The sequence below is a fragment of the Chrysemys picta genome, chromosome 3 (assembly GCF_011386835.1).
Source record: "Chrysemys picta bellii isolate R12L10 chromosome 3, ASM1138683v2, whole genome shotgun sequence".
Classification (NCBI taxonomy): Eukaryota; Metazoa; Chordata; order Testudines; family Emydidae; genus Chrysemys; species Chrysemys picta.
In genome coordinates, this window is record NC_088793.1 from 9,302,326 (window position 1) to 9,318,471 (window position 16,146).

Consider the following 16,146-nt stretch of genomic DNA (forward strand, 5'->3'; position numbering starts at 1 on the left):
TTGCCACCTATCCAAAATTTACACGATTATCCTGATTTAATAAGGTTTACCCACACCCTGCTGTTGTGTTTAAACATGACTTGTCCTTATTTACAGTGTCTGCAAAGGTATGTTTAACATCGTGTTAACATTACTCCTTCTGGTTGAAGCTTAACACAACCTAGCTTGCTAGTGAAGATGAGTCGACTGGTGTGCTTTAGATCTTGCAAGTAGGGTAGCAGACAGTTCAGGGCTGTTGCAGTGTTTTTCATGATGCAACAAGATCATCCTTCATGGGATACTGCAGAATGGGGTAACCTTCCCAGAAGTCTGGAACACCATTCATGGTGTAGACCAGTGATGGCACATGACCATCATTTTTTAAAGAGTTGCAGAAGTGCACGGTGACTGAATGACTTGGGTTAGAAATCTCAGAATGGATCCTTGTTGGTTAGGAACTGCTCCTTCACCAGCTTGCCCCATTGCGGGTGAGTGCCCGTGATTGATTTTTTTCTGTGGGTCAATGGCTGGTGACAGAAAAAAGGTTTCCCACCCTAGAGCCTGCACCCCCTGCCGGAGCTCTCACTCCCCACCGTGCCCCAACCTCCTGCCCCAGCCCTGATCTCCCTCCTCCCCCCTAAGTCCCAGCCCAGAGCATCCTCCTGCACCCCAAACCCCTCATCCCCAGCTCCACCCCAGTCTGCACCCCCAGCCAGAGCCCTCACACTGCTCCTGCTCCCCCAACACACTGCCCCAGCCTTGAGCCCCCTCCCACACCCTGAGCCCCTAATTTCTAGCCCCACCCCTGAACCCGCACCCCCAGCCCAGAGCCCATACCTCCTCCCACACCCCAATCCCCTGCTTCAACCCGGAGCCCCCTCCCATACTCCAAACCCCTCAGCTGCACCCCCCAGCCCGGAGCCCCCTCCTGCACTCCAGACCCCTCACCCCCTCCCACACCGCAGCCTCCTGCGGCCTTGGAGGAGGGGCGGGACAAAGGTGTTCAGTTTTGTGTAGAAAGTTGGCAACCCTTCTATGCAATAATCATCGCATTGATGCTTTAGGTCAATGTTTGAAGGGTAAAATTGGGGGGTGGAGGGGAGGTTGTTTGTCTGACCATAACCCACCGGTCAGGGTGTGTTAAGCGTCCTGCTCTGTGCCAGATCCACGGAGTAAATCTGTTTACAGCCCTGTTACAGGGCCTGGCTCTCTAGCTCAGACTATAGCAATTTGTGATTGTAGCTCTGGAGGTCCTTGGTTCAATCCCCAGCATCGGTCAAGCCGGCAGTTGGCGATTAATAGCATGTACATAATTAGGGAATGCTAATGCAACTCACGGAGGAACCTGGATGTGTGGGGTCATTGTACATTCCCGGCTATTGGGTGGGAATCTCTTGTTTATAGAGCCCTGTGACTACCACGCAAGAACGTAAGTCGTTGTTGTTGTAGAAAAATGAACGTTGCTGGGGCCTTTCGTCCATTCATCTTCTATGGATTGGGCTGGCAGTGGGGCAGCCCCCAATAGAAAATGCAGGGGCGGTTGATCAGGCTGGGGAACAGGGGCAGGGAAGGGTAAAAAGGGCCCCCAAGCTGGGTCCTGAGGACTCCAAGGGTGAGCAGATGGGGGGGAGCAGGGGCTGGTGATGAGGGGGGTGGGGCACTGGGGCAGGGTCACGAGGGGTTAGGATCGCTGGGCTTGGGGGCGAGGAGGAGCAGGGCAGCAACTGGCTTTGAGGCTATTCCCCTGGGTGGGAAGGGAATAGGGAGCCGCCACCCACTGCGCCTGCGCAGTGAGTGGGGCAGCGGCTGTTGCTCCTCCTCCCATCCCTCCCCTTCCACAAGGGGCCGAGGAACGTTTCAGAACTTCGACAGTTTTCGTCAGTTTCCGGAATAGACGGGCGTCCGCCTCCGGGTGTTCCCTCATTCGGTATTTTCCGTCAAAGCTTCGGCTACTTCCGTAAGGCCTCGGCTAGTGTCGTGAATTTCCGTCCACACTTCGGTAATTTCCGCTCCTCGGTCGGAAATGGCCGAAGACGTGTGTGATCCTGCGGTTTAGGGGAGGAGGAGACCGGCCGGCTTCTTGGAACAAACCAACTGTGCCTGGACCGGGGGGGGGGGGCAGGATCGAACGGACGGAGGAGAAGAAGAAGGCAGCAGCTACGGCTCCCCCCCCGGCCCGAGGACGGCGGCGGGGTGAAGCCCGGGACAGCGCCTCCCTGAGGAGGGCTGAGTGAAGGTGCAGGAGGTAGGAAGGATCGTACCATGTACTGGGGAGGGGGGAGGCATGGGGTGGAAAGCGACTCTGTCTTGTTAATCTCGGATAGGAGCAGATGGCGATGGGGGGAACCTGAGGGGCCAATGGGGGGCAGCCAAGAGCTTGGAGATGGGTTGTCCGCCGCCGCCGCCGAGTGGTACAGTCTTGGGGGTGGGGGCGTCCGAGGGCGGGGCAGCACCAGGGCCCCGCTGGGGGGCAAGGACTCTGACTGGGGGTGGACCCGGGTTCAGGGCCAGGGGCTCTGATGTGGGGGCGTGTGAAAGACCCTGTTGGGGGAGGGACACGGGTGTGGGTGTTTGTATTGGGGTCAGGGACCCTTACAGGGGAAGGGCATGTGTGGATTTGTGTGTGGGGGGGGGGGGGTCAGGGACCCTGACGGGGGGCCCATGTGTTGGAGGGTGGTGGTGGGGGGGTCAGGGACCCTGAAGGGTCTGTGTAGGGGGGCGAGGGGGGTCATGGACCCTGACGGGGTGGGTGGGTGATCAGGGTTAGGGAGCCTGACTGGGGGCCCATGTGTTGGAGGGTGGGGTCAGGGACCCTGAAGGGTCTGTGTGAGGGGGGGTCAGGGACCCTGACAGGGTGGGTGCATGTTGGGGTGGGTGGGTGATCAGGGTTAGGGAGCCTGATGGACGGGGAGGTGTATTGGCGGTGTGTGTGTGAGGATCAGGGTCAGTAACCACTGACGGGGGGGCATGTGTATGTGTGTGTGGCGGTGGGGGAGGGGTTCAGGCCCTCATGGGTAGGAGCTGTAGTAGTACCAAGGACCTTCGTATGTGGGAGGAGAGGCAGTACTGGGCCTGGGGAACCCAATAGGGATGGGGGTCCTGCATCAGAACTAGTTGGCGAGTCCTGCTGTGGAAAGGTTGGGGGCTCTGCCAGCGCTCAGGGTTCTGATGGGTGTGGGGTTGAGGAGGTGGGTGGACCAGGACTGTGATGCGCTTCAGGCCTTCTGTGTTTTATGTCTCCAAGTAGATCATGTCCCTGTGTGCTGAACTCAGTTATGCAGTGCACTGGTTTCTGCTGGATGACACTCAGGTTCCTAGCCTTTGATCCTTCAACTGGTGCATCCAGCTTTTGTGACTGGTACTCATAGGCATCTCCCTGTTACTTTTATAGATTTATTTTTAAATAAAAAAATGTGCCTATAAGAAGATAGGAACGTAGGTATTGCCAGACTGGTTCAGACCTGAGATCTATGTAGTGCAGTATTCTGTCTGACCGAGGTCAGTGCCAGCTGTTGCAGAGGAAGGCATTGTTAACCTCCAGTGGGTATATGTGGGATAATCTACCCCCAGCATTAGGTTATATCCTGATCTCTAATAGAGTTTGGTTTAAGACCTAAAACATGAGGTTTAATATTCCTTCCAGAGTTTTTGTTAACAATAACATTTATAACTCTGGATAGTCATATTCTTGTTATCCATCTAACTGTCCAATCTTTCGCTGAAACTTGCTAAATTCTTTGTCTCATCTATTTCCTGTTTCAGTAAGTTTCACAGTCTAATAAGAACATAAGAATGGCCGTCCTGGGTCAGACCAAAGGTCCATCTAGCCCAGTATCCTGTCTATGACAGTGGCCAATGCCAGGTGCCCCAAAGGGAGTGAACCTAACAGGCAATGATCAAGTGATGTCTCTCCTTCCATCCAACTCACCCTCTGACAAACAGAGGCTAGGGACACCATTTCTTACCCATCCTGGCTAATAGCCATTAATGGACTTAACCTCCATGAATGTATCCAGTTCTCTTTTAAATGCTGTTATAGTCCTAGCCTTCACAACCTCCTCAGGTAATAACCTGTTATGAAAAAGTATTTCCTTTTATTGGTATTGAATGTCCCCTTGTTCTTGTGTTATGAGACTGGAAGCACAAAAGCTCCTGATCTACCTTCTCTAGACCATTTGTTATTTTATATGCTTTTTAGCATATCCTGTCACACATCTCCTGTCTAAAGTACGTAATCCCATTCTTTTCAGTTTCTCTTCATAGGCGAATTTGTCCATCCTCCTAATCCTTCTCCCTATACAAGGACTTTAGGAGATTGCATACTTCATATTATAACATAATACCACCAGTAGTCTTGACTTAATCCATGAATTTTACCGGTGCAGTGCTCGTGTGTTGCTGCTGGCTAGTTACTCTGGCCCTAACCAACCATGGCAACTCAGATGCCTGCATAGTTGAATAGAAGGGGTTGGAAACTGGATACTTCCTCAAGGTCTCGGTTGGGGAAATTGGTACTATTGGGGGAACTGCTAGCCAAGGTATGTCATCATGGAACACCGAGACCAGGCCAAACAGCTGAGGAGCAAATCCATACCATCCAGAACTGCTTGTTTCTCTAAAATTATGATTGGAAACAACAACAACAACAAAAAGTGTCTTGTTTTTGTGTATGCTAAAATTCAAAGGCCTGGTTAGTGCCCTCTGATTCTTTTTAAACACTGTCTGGTACAGTATGTACTTACATATCTCAATAAGGTATCTCAGCTCTAAAATTTCCTTTTTGGGTAAATCGTGTGTGTGTGTGTGTGTGTGTCTATATATAAAGAGATCTAAATAACTTGCTATCCTGCATTGCTCCCATTTAAAAAAAAATCTGTTTTAAGGACCTGATCTTGTAAACCTGTACACACATATGAAAAAGGATGTTTGTGTAAGCATTTACAAGACTGAGGCCTGAGACAGAATCATCACCAATATATTTTGTTTGGTTTGTGGATTTGTGTTGCAAGTCTCTTTAAGACTGTCAGGTGCTCAGGGCAGGGGCCGTGGTTTTTATACACTGTCAGTGTTTACCCAATAATGAATAATCATAGGCTATTTTCCCTGTTGGGTAAAATCAATGTTAAATGAATGAGTCTTAACTATTGTGATACGCAAAGGCACAAAAATGGGGCTGTTGTATTTAGAAAGTATTTGTGAGTGGGAGTAGTGGTTAATTTATCTTGGTATTAAATCTGCTGGAGGAGGAAATTTAGAGTGCCCCTCTTTTTTTTTTTTTTTTTTTTTTTTTTTAACACTGAGTTTGACAGTCCCATCACTACATGCAGCTTTATCAGTATTCAGTTAAGGCTCTGCTGTGTCTCTTCTCTTCCGTTCTTCACGCCAACAGCTAGAGTTTACATCAGTTCAGCTCAGTGTTAGAGAGCCTGGAACTGGGGTAATTGACTGCCTTGAGTTCAGCAGAGAACAGCCAAATTCTTCTGGCAGCTGAACTGTTGTGCAAGACGGTCCTTGATTTGAACTTCTCAATAACTCATTGCAAAAGAGAGGTTCAAAATAATTTTCCAAAACAGCCTAACTTTGGGAGTGGGAGAATGTTAACAATTTGATGTTTTGCATGTGGGAGTCTGTGTCATAGAGGTGGAGTGGAAGAACCAAATGCACAAGCTAAAGGAAAACAGAATGATCTGTTCAGTTGTCATGACCCACAGGGCTCATTCTCACAACAAAAAATAAAATGGAATGGGTGTTTTTTGAGCTACTAAAATGGGGTGGGGAAGAGGAATGTTTGCTATTGCTAGAATTTTTTTAAGTATGGCTCTCCAGGACAGTGAAGACAATGAATTGTATGTTGGGCAAGGAGGCCTTTGCTTGGCAAGCTCTAAGGCAGCAGCAGGGTGGGTGGAAATGTAGTTCAGGGACCATGCTACCTCCCACCCTGACCTGACCCTTTCAGGCTCAGGGAACCAGTGATATCATCGGACTCTGCATTTCACAACTTTAAGCCTTTTACTCTTTGCTAATTGGCTGTTTGTCCCTTTCCCAGATGCTCACTTCTGCCAGTCTCATTCTATTCTATATAGATTCTTATACCATGGTTATCATTGTAGTGTTTGAGCCCTGTCTCCTTGCTTTTGGTGCCCACCACCATCTTTCTGCATTCCCTTACTCTTAGTAACTCAGTGTGCTCATGCCATTCCCCCTTTCCCTACTGCTGCCCCCAGTTAATAAACAAAACATGTAACTAACAAACAAGTGCCAATCATCAATGTGATTTTGTTTTTTATCTATGTGTCGGTCCCTCACCTTTGAGCCTTCCTATGCCTGTTTAGATTGTAATCTGTTTGGGGCAGGGACTGTCTTTTTTCCAATAAGAACATAGGAAAGACCATACGGGGTCAGACCAAAGGTCCATCTAGCCCAGTGTACTATCTTCCAACAGTGGCCAATGCCAGGTGCTTCAGAGGGAATGAACAGAACAGGTAATCATCAAGTGATCCTTCCCCTATCGCCCATTCCCAGTTTCTGGCAAACAGACGCTAGGGACACCATCCCTGCCCATCCTGGGTAATAGCCATTGGTGGACCTATCTAGTGGCTCGGTAATAGCCATTGGTGGACCTTGTTATAGTCTTGGCCCTTCACAACATCCTCTGGCAAAGAGTTCCACAGGCTGACTGTGCGTTGTGTGAAGAAATACTTCCTTTTGCTTGTTTTAAACCTGCTGCCTATTAATTTCATGTGGTGACCCCTAGTTCTTGTGTTATGAGGAGTAAATAACACTTACTTTTCTCCACATCAGCCATGATTTTATAGACCTCTATCATCTCCCCCCTTAGTCGTCTCTTTTTCCAAGCTGAAAAGTCTCACTCTCATTACTCTCTCCTCATATGGAAGCAGTTCCATACCGCTAATCATTTTTGTTGCCCTTTTCTGAACCTTTTCCAATTCCAATATATCTTTCTTTTTTGAGATGGGGCGACCAGATCTGCACGCAGTATTCTAGATGTGGGCGTACCATGGATTTATATAGAGGCAATATGATATTTTCTGTCTTATTATCTATCCCTTTCCCAATGATTCCCAACATTGTTTGCTTTTTTGACTGCTGCTGCACATTGAGTGGATGTTTTCAGAGAACTATCCACAATGACTCCAAGATCTTTCTTGAGTGGTAACAACTAATTTAGACCCCATCATTTTATATGTATAGTTGGGATAGTGCATTACTTTGCATTTTTAACATTTGAATTTCATCTGCCATTTTGTTGCCCCCTCACCCAGTTTTGTGAGATCCCTTTGTAACTCTTTGCAGTCTGCTTTGGACTTAACTAGTATGAGTGGTTTTGTATCATCCGCAAAATTTGCCACCTCACTGTTCACCCTTATTTCCAGATTATTTATGAATATGTTGAATAGTACTGGTCTTAGTACTGACCCCTGGGCGACACCAGTATTTACCTCTCTCCATTCTGAAAACTAACCATTTATTCCTACCCTTTGTTTCCTATCTTTTAACCAGTTACTGATACAGTAGAGGACCTTCCTTCTTATCCCATGACAGCTTACTTTGCTTAAGAGCCTTTGGGGAGGGACCCTGCAAAGGCTTTCTGAAAATCTAAGCACACTATGTCCACTGGATCACCCTTGTCCACATGCTTGTTGACCCCTCAAAGAATTCTAGTAGATGTGTTTGGACAGATCCTTAAAGGATGGGGTCCGGATCCGGGTTGGAGTCTTTGGATGCTACTGTGATGTAAATGAATTGTAGGCCAGCTGCATGTAATTTGCTTTCTGGGTATATTTTACACTTCCTTATTTCACTGGGAAAGCAACATACATGCATGCCCACATGATGGCCTTTCTAAATGGTGAAGAGCACAAAGTGTTTAGTTGTGATTTTTATAGTGCTGTTTCATGGTGGTTGCCATGATTGAGTTTGGCTTTTACAGCTCAGCTTCACGCTGCTGCTTGTTACACAAATGAGTCAGATGTTGTCTGGAGAACAGGTGCAAAGCCATTGAGTTCTGGGGTTTGTTAGGATGGGTAAAAGCAGCGCCGTGTACAGCTCCGCTGCTTCCAGATAATCAATCCCCAAACTGTGTAGGAATAAAAACCGCTGAGTGCTGGCTGACCCGGTAAATAGATGTTATTTCACAGCAGACACAGGGCCGGTTGTGAAGTGCAAATTGAAATCCCATTTTTGATAAATCGTTGCTATTAGTTAATTGAAGTCTGTTACCAGCCAGAGAGGTTTAGTGGCCTGACTAATCTATTGCAAATGGATTTACCTCTGAAAATGTTGAAGGGATATTGAGTAGTTTAAGCCGAAGCTTTGACTTGTTTTCAAATTGCTGTAATTTTGTAGGGAATGCCCTATAAATTCCAATATTTAAATTTTTTAAAATCCAACACTTAGTGGAGAAGGAGTTTAAAATAGCCAGTATTTATGCAATACCTACATAGAATGTGTTGTGCTCCCTCTGCTGGCTTTTGCAGCTAACTGTAGATAACCAGCAATCCCAATTCTCAGAGGTGTATTGACATGATTAATAAGTCCACAAAGTGAAACGGATGCCTCTCTCTTATTGGTTAAAGCTGAGTGAAATACAGTGTTTCCCTGCTCCTTACAACAGTCAAGAAAGCAGCATTGCTAGTCAGTTGTGGCCCTTTGGTCTTCCATGGAACAATTATACAGTATTTCATAAAAAGTAGAGAGATTTTATTCTCAACTCTCTGTTTCACATATGTCCCCAGAACCCTTCCTGGTGGTTTTGGTCTTGGATGTGCTAGCAGTACAGGTAGCCTGCAGTTCATTTCAAAATACATATATCATTTTGTTTCCTTGGGCTTGTCTACGCTACCGTGCGGGGTCGATCTAAGGTACGCAACTTCAGCTACGTGAATAGCGTAGCTGAAGTTGATGTACTTAGATCTACTTACCACGGTGTCTTCACTGCAATAAGTCGACAGCTGACACTCTCCCATTGACTCTGCTTGCGCTCCTCGTTCTGGTGGAGTACCCGAGTTGACAGGAGAGTGTTCAGTGGTCGATTTATCGCGTCTATACAAGACGCGATAAATCGACCCCCGCTGGATCGATCGCTGCCCGCCGATCCAGCGGGAAGTGTAGACAAGCCCCTCAGGTGCTTGCTCTGACCTGATACTGTAGGACAGACTCTCTTCTCATTGTGTATTTGCCTGTCTATGTGCTCTATCAGTTGATTTATGCCATTTGGAAGTTATGTAGTCTTCTCAAACGTATTCCAATAAAACCATCATCTATTAGTCAATGTTTAGGAAAGTTATCTCGACCAAAATGTCCAAAAGTGTGCTCTAAACTTGGGTGCCCAATTTGCAAGACCTGGGCCTGATTTTAAGAAGTGTTGAGCATCCACAAGTCACAGTCAAATTGGTGAAAGATACAGATTTGGTATTGTGCTTTGCGGACTGGAGCCCTCTGTTTTAGTGCAGAATAAAAACAGTATGAGTAATGGCAACTCTAGCTTCCATCACACTTTCTCATTCGTATGCCCCAGTTATGAACTGGAAGAGACACACCCATGCGTCGGAAGTACAATCAATGGAATGAAACAGAGCACAAGAGAGGCTTTTGGTGTATGTTACTCCTGGGGGAATTCTGTACCAAAAAATCTGCGCACAGTATTTTAAAATTCTGCATATTTTACTTGTCAAAATAACACAATATACTCACTCCAGTTTCAATTATTTTGGTAATTGATTTCAAAATACCTGTCAACAAGTATGTCAACAATACAGACAACAGCAAAAAAAGATTCCCCCAGGAGTAGAGAGTTCAAGGAACCCCTACAACAACCCAGTTTCAGATGGGGGGGTACTGGAAGGGGCTGTGTGGGGCCCCCAGAGCACAGACACCTGTACTCCCATCCCCCCAGAGCCCAGCTGTGGGGCACTCCCCAGCCCAGACCCCAGCATCCTCCTTCCCTACAGAGCCCAGCCATGGGGCACCCCCGTCACCACAGAGCACAGCCGTGGAGCAGCCCGCAGTCCAAACACCAGCACCCCCAGATCTTTTACTTCCCCTAATTTCTTTACTGTCCCGCCAGGGGACATGATATGATGCGGCCTTGCCCTTACTTACCCTTTCACAGAGCTGGCTGGGTCTCCCAGACCCTCTCTCCTTCCTGGGAGAATGAGGATCAAAGACTGTGCAGCCTCGAGCCCAGCCAGGCTGGGTGCTCCGCTCACTGCGAACTGGGTTATGCAGAGTCCAGCGGCCCCTTTTTACCCTTCTCTCTCTTTTGTTGACCTTGCAGACACTGGGGGGGTGAGGGGGAGAGTGCCCTTTGGGCCTGGTAGAATTGCAGAGCTATTGCATGTGGGTATTTAATTACTATCTGTATACTTATTTGGTGGGAGCTGATATTGGGCATCTCTGCTGTCTTACCTATTGAGTGCAATATGCACTATGAGGGAGTGGAGTGGAAACTGCTGACTAGCAAGTGAACTCCGGAAAATGTTAGCTAACACAAAAAATGAACCTTATAGCCTAAATCTACTAAGACAGCCAGTAAACTGATAGAGCTTTAGAGCTAAGAGTCCTCCTTAAAACATATAGAGAGTTGTTGACATCAAAGCGCTGATGTTTTCGTGTCCATCTGCTGAAAGAAGGTGACAGGCATTGCAATTTCCGGCAGTATTCTTGGAAAGCCGTATTGAAGTTAAGTTTAAGTATCTTTGGAGTCCATTGTATTAAATGCAAATGTTATGTATTATTGTGAGCCTGGATGATCAGAGGACTGTACTGAACAATATGTGGGACAATATGTGGGACAATATGTGTATAGTGGATTTCCTGGGGAATCTATGGGAGGAGGTGACTGCAAATTCCCCACCCCTGGTTATGCAAAACCCCAGCCTTTTGAAGCTACACTCTGAGGAGGGGACCATTGTCTGCTGATTATCTGTTTGGGGAATCTGAAGATCAAAGGCACAACATGTAATAAAGGAAAGACTTGGGTGCTAGTTATGATCTCAGGCTATTACGAACTTATAACCACAGAAAAACCCTTAGGTGGGGTATGAAAGACTGACTCCTATCGGAGCCCTTGTTGGAGTTGGGATGATCTCTGGTAAGCTTATTAGTGTGCGTGTAGGTTCTTTTATCACTGTTAATATGTTTTCTCTGTAATGCTTTGGCCTTAAGAATAAATGTGCTTGCTTATAAAGAGCTATGTGGTAACATAACTTCTGGTAATTACAGCTGTGTATAGCCTTCAAAGAGAATGCAAAGTGCAGACAACGGCCTGGTTTGCTGGGAATATCACAGTGTAAGCAGGGAACTGTGCAGCTTGGAAAAACCCTGGTCAGGACAGAAAGGAGAGACGTGTCTCTTTACCCAGGAGAGGTGATGATTGAGAAGCTTGGAGTGGGACTACGGAGGGGCAGTACTTGTGCAGTTGTCTTGAACTATGACGGTAGGCTCTTACCACTCTCTCTAGGCTGATATTGAAGTAATTGACAGATAAGAACCTACTCTTGCCCAGTTTCTGCAAAAAATGTAACACCGGTTTGAACACTGGAGTTGTTCATGGTTCCCACTTTGAGGAATAGGGTGGCCAGCAGCATGGTGCAGTGCAGTAGAGGGAGCCAATTGACTGGGAAGGCTGACTCCCAGAATGCAGTAATGTGTTATAGTGAACTGGGCCAACATTATTTTCCAATATTAATGAAGATAGTGGTCCCCTGTGCAGCCACGAAAAACACCATCTATTATTTAGGACAAGTAGTTATTTCTTTCCTTAGGCACCTCTTCTGGCAAGCCTTGGGAGCTTGTAAACGCATCTCCCCCTCACAACTTGTGTATCTGAATCTTAATGCAGGGATTGAGGACGATCCAGCTATCGGAAAACCAGCCAGAGAGAATGGCAACTTTCCAGTGTAAATAATTACTGGGGTAGCTGACAATTGGCTTTTCATAAACCTTCTCCCAATAGTTCCCAACAGTTCATCAAGAAACAACAACAAATGTGGAAGAAAATAAGAATGGTCTGCCAGGTGATACAGAAAAGAAATCGTAGTTTATCAAATAGGACCAGTGATGTAATAAAATAGATGATGAGGAGGAACAAACTAGGGGACAGTGTGTAGGAATGTTGTCTAGTGGTTAAGGTGGGCACTAGGATTTGACATGCTCAAATACTATTTCTGTCTGTCACTGGCATTCTGTGTAACCTTTGGCAAGTTGTCTGAAAATTCTGCTTCTGATGAATGTGTAAAGGGGGTATCATGCCAAATCAGACATCAAGAATTATAACATTCAAAAATCAGTTGGAGAACACTTCAGCCTCCCTGGTCACTCAATTATAGACCTGAAAGTCTCAATATTACAACAACAAAACTTCAAAAACAGACTCCAACGAGAGACTGCTGAATTGGAATTAATTTGCAAACTGGATACCATTAAATTAGGCTTGAATAAAGACTGGGAGTGGATGGGTCATTACACAAAGTAAAACTATTTCCCCATGTTTATTTTTCCCCCCTACTGCTCCTCACACCTTCTTGGCAACTGCTGGAAATGGGCCATTTTGATTACCACTACAAAAAGTTTTTTTTTCCTCTCCTGCTGGTAATAGCTCACCTTAACAGATCACTCTTGTTATAGTGTGAATGGTAACACCCATTGTTTCGTGTGTGTGTGTGTATATATATATATACACACACTTCCTACTGTATTTTCCACTGCATGCATCCAATGAAGTGGGTTTTAGCCCACGAAAGCTTATGCTCAAATAAATTTGTTAGTCTCTAAGGTGTCACAAGTACTCCTGTTCTTTTTACAAACATTGACTAATCTCCAAGCTCTCCTGTAAGGTAAAGTGCTTTCAGATCCTTGGATGACATGCCAAGTTTACATGTATATTATTTCCAATAATTTTCAAGTTATTACACACACACACAATTTCAGAGAAACTGTGCACTCTAATTGTTTCCTCTGTTGTACTTGGGTGTTTATTACTTGTGTCTAATACACAAGTCCCTGGGTGGAGGTGTTCGGAAAGGGCAGCTGTATTTAGAATTGAAATCTAGCTGGAGGTTATGGGTAGCTGAAAGCTTTTCACTAAAGGCTCAAACTTTTACGCTTTTCAGGCAGAGTAGCAAACTCTTTAGCCCTCCTCTAGATATTAATAGTACCTTACCTCCTTGACGATCTTGATTAGGAAAGTCCTATTTTTAATCCTGTTGTCTAGCTCTTCATTAATGACTTACATATTGGCATAGAAAGTACGCTTATTAAGTTTGCGGATGATACCAAACTGGGAGGGATTGCAACTGCTTTGGAGGACAGGGTCATAATTCAAAACGATCTGGACAAATTGGAGAAATGGTCAGAGGTAAACAGGATGAAGTTTAACAAAGACAAATGCAAAGTGCTCCACTTAGGAAGGAAAAATCAGTTTCACGCATACGGAATGGGAAGAGACTGTCTAGCTAAATATGAGTCAACAGTGTGATGCTGTTGCAAAAAAAAGCAAATGTGATTCTGGGATGTATTAACAGGTGTGTTGTGAGCAAGACACGAGAAGTTATTCTTCCGCTCTACTCTGCTCTGGTTAGGCCTCAGCTGGAGTATTGTGTCCAGTTCTGGGCACTGTATTTCAAGAAAGACGTGGAGAAATTGGAGAGGGTCCAGAGAAGAGCAACAAGAATGATTAAAGGTCTTGAGAACATGACCTATGAAGGAAGGCTGAAAGAATTGGGTTTGTTTAGTTTGGAAAAGAGAAGACTGAGAGGGGACATGATAGCAGTTTTCAGGTATCTAAAAGGGTGTCATAAGGAGGAAGGAGAAAACTTGTTCACCTTAGCCTCTAAGGATAGAACAAGAAGCAATGGGCTTAAACTGCAGCAAGGGAGGTCTAGGTTGGACATTAGGAAAAAGTTCCTAACAGTCAGGGTGGTTAAACACTGGAATAAATTGCCTGGGGAGGTTGTGGAATCTCCATCTCTGGAGATATTTAAGAGTAGGTTAGATAAATGTCTACCAGGGATGGTCTAGACAGTATTTGGTCCCGCCATGCGGGCAGGGGACTGGAATCGATGACCTCTTGAGCTCCCTTCCAGTCCTAGAATCTATGAATCTATGAATCTTCCCCATGATATAGTAAAGATTTTTGTGATGGATGATAACTGTTTTTAATTGGTTAGCATGAGCTTGCATTTCATATAGCAACTTTTAGGCAAATGAGCCCCAAAAGAGCTTCCAAAATTAATTATTATGCCAGTGGCTCTCAAATTTTTTTACTGATGACCCCTTTCACATAGCAAGCCTCTCAGTGCGACCCCCCCCCTTATAAATTAAAAACATTTTTTTACATATTTAACACCATTATAAATGCTGGAGGCAAAGCGGGGTTTGGGGTGGAGGCTGACCGCTCGCGACCCCCCATGTAATAACCCCGCGACCCCCTGAGGGGTCCCGACCCCGTTTGAGAACCCCTGTATTATGCAAAGCGTGATTCTGCTTTGACTTCCTTCCCAAAACAATCCTGTTGATCCAGAGTGGGAAACACAAGATATATGTCAAAAAAGAATCATCATTCTTTCTTGATATACACCTTGTGATAAATAATACACACATGGACACAGAGAAATCCTTTTGGTCACCGCTGGAAGTGCCCATCTCTGGTGTAAAAAGTGGGAACTATTGGACAAATTCAATAGATAATGCAGTTTGTATAGACCGAAGTAAAATGAACTTCCTCTACTAAAACTGATCTGAAGTAAGGGTGGGTGGGTGGGTGGTTATTATGTTATTATGTTATTTATTGTGTGTGTATCTTTGTTTGGCAATGCTTTGTGGAGGGGGAGCTTTGTATCCCTCTATGGTACCTATATACCGGGGTGGGCAAACTATGGCCCGGGGGCCGCATCCGGCCCTTCAGATGTTTTAATTTAGCCCTTGAGCTCCTGCCGGGGAGCGTGGTCAGGGGCTTGCTCTATGTGGCTCCCGGAAGCAGCAGCACGTCCTCCCTCCGGCTCCTACGCGTAGGGGCAGGCAGGGGGCTCCGCATGCTGCCCCCGCCCCAAACGCCACCCCCGCAGCTCCCATTGGCCAGCAAATGGGGCCAATAGGAGCTCCAAGGGCAGCACCTGCGGATGGGGCAACGCACAGAGCCGCCTGGCCATGCCTCCGCGTAGGAGCCAGAGAGGGGACATGCCGCTGCTTCCGGGAACTGCTTGAGGGAAGCGCCGTTCGGAACCTGCACCCTAACCCCCTCCCGTGTCCCAACCCCTTGCCCCAGCCCTGATCCCTCCCCCACCCTCCGAACCCCTTGGTCCCACCTTCCTGCACCCCCGAGACCGCAACCCCAGCCAGAGCCCTCACCACCCCACCTGCACCCCTACCCCATCCCAGAGCCCCTTCCTGTACCCTGAACTCCTCATTTCTGGCCCCACCCCAGAGCCCACACCCTCAGCCGGAGCCCTCACCCCTCCTCATATTTCATGAGCATTCATGGCCCACCATACAATTTCCATACCTCAGGCCAAAAAGTTTGCCCACCCCTGCTATATACCCTCATATATCCTCCATTTCCTTTATCTTAGAGATATAGGAAGTCTGTGGTGGAGCAAGGAATTGAACTTGCAGCTCCCAGGTTAATTCCCTAAGCATGGATCCATCCTTCCTCTGTAAATAATTATAACTTGGCTTTCATAGTTCATGAATTGACAGTGGAAAAATTAGCTTGATCTTAACATTGGAAAGAGTTGACATGCTCCAGTCCTCCCATTCAAGTCAGTCCCAGTGCTGCTGTTAATCTCAATGGGAGCAAGAAGGAGCTCCTATTTATGTATGTGGTGGTGCTTCTAAAGGCAGTTTTCTTTCAGTGACAGAGTGGTAATTTAGCAGGGCTGTGGAGCTCAGTACATCTGACTTTTCACAAAGAATGGATAAAAGTGGTTTGTCATTCTACACAATTATGAAGGGTACCAAAGAGCAGGACACTCATTCTGTTCTGCAGTCACGTGCTTCTGTATAAAACTGAGGTTTGTACTCCTGTGGCTAGACACGCATAGTTCCCATTAATGTGAACTGGAGTTAGCACAAAAAGGAGAAAATACCCATTTTGAAGACTGTTCTGCTGTTTGACAATAAGATGTCTCAAAAGTATCTGGTATTGGT

The 16,146-nt window shown here is 46.3% G+C and overlaps 1 protein-coding gene across 4 annotated transcripts in view; it reads left to right on the plus strand.

The window, feature by feature from the left end:
• EXTL3 (exostosin like glycosyltransferase 3) overlaps window positions 1-16,146 on the plus strand; it is a 224,717-nt gene that overhangs the window by 26,135 nt on the left and 182,436 nt on the right. For 2 of the 4 annotated variants that reach the window (XM_042848903.2, XM_005290643.5), the window contains exon 1: window positions 1,708-2,224. The exons of the other annotated variants lie outside the window; for them this stretch is intronic. The gene's annotated coding sequence lies outside the window, so the exon portion shown is untranslated. Of the gene's footprint in view, window positions 1-1,707; window positions 2,225-16,146 lie in introns of those variants that run through there. 4 annotated transcript variants of the gene reach the window in all.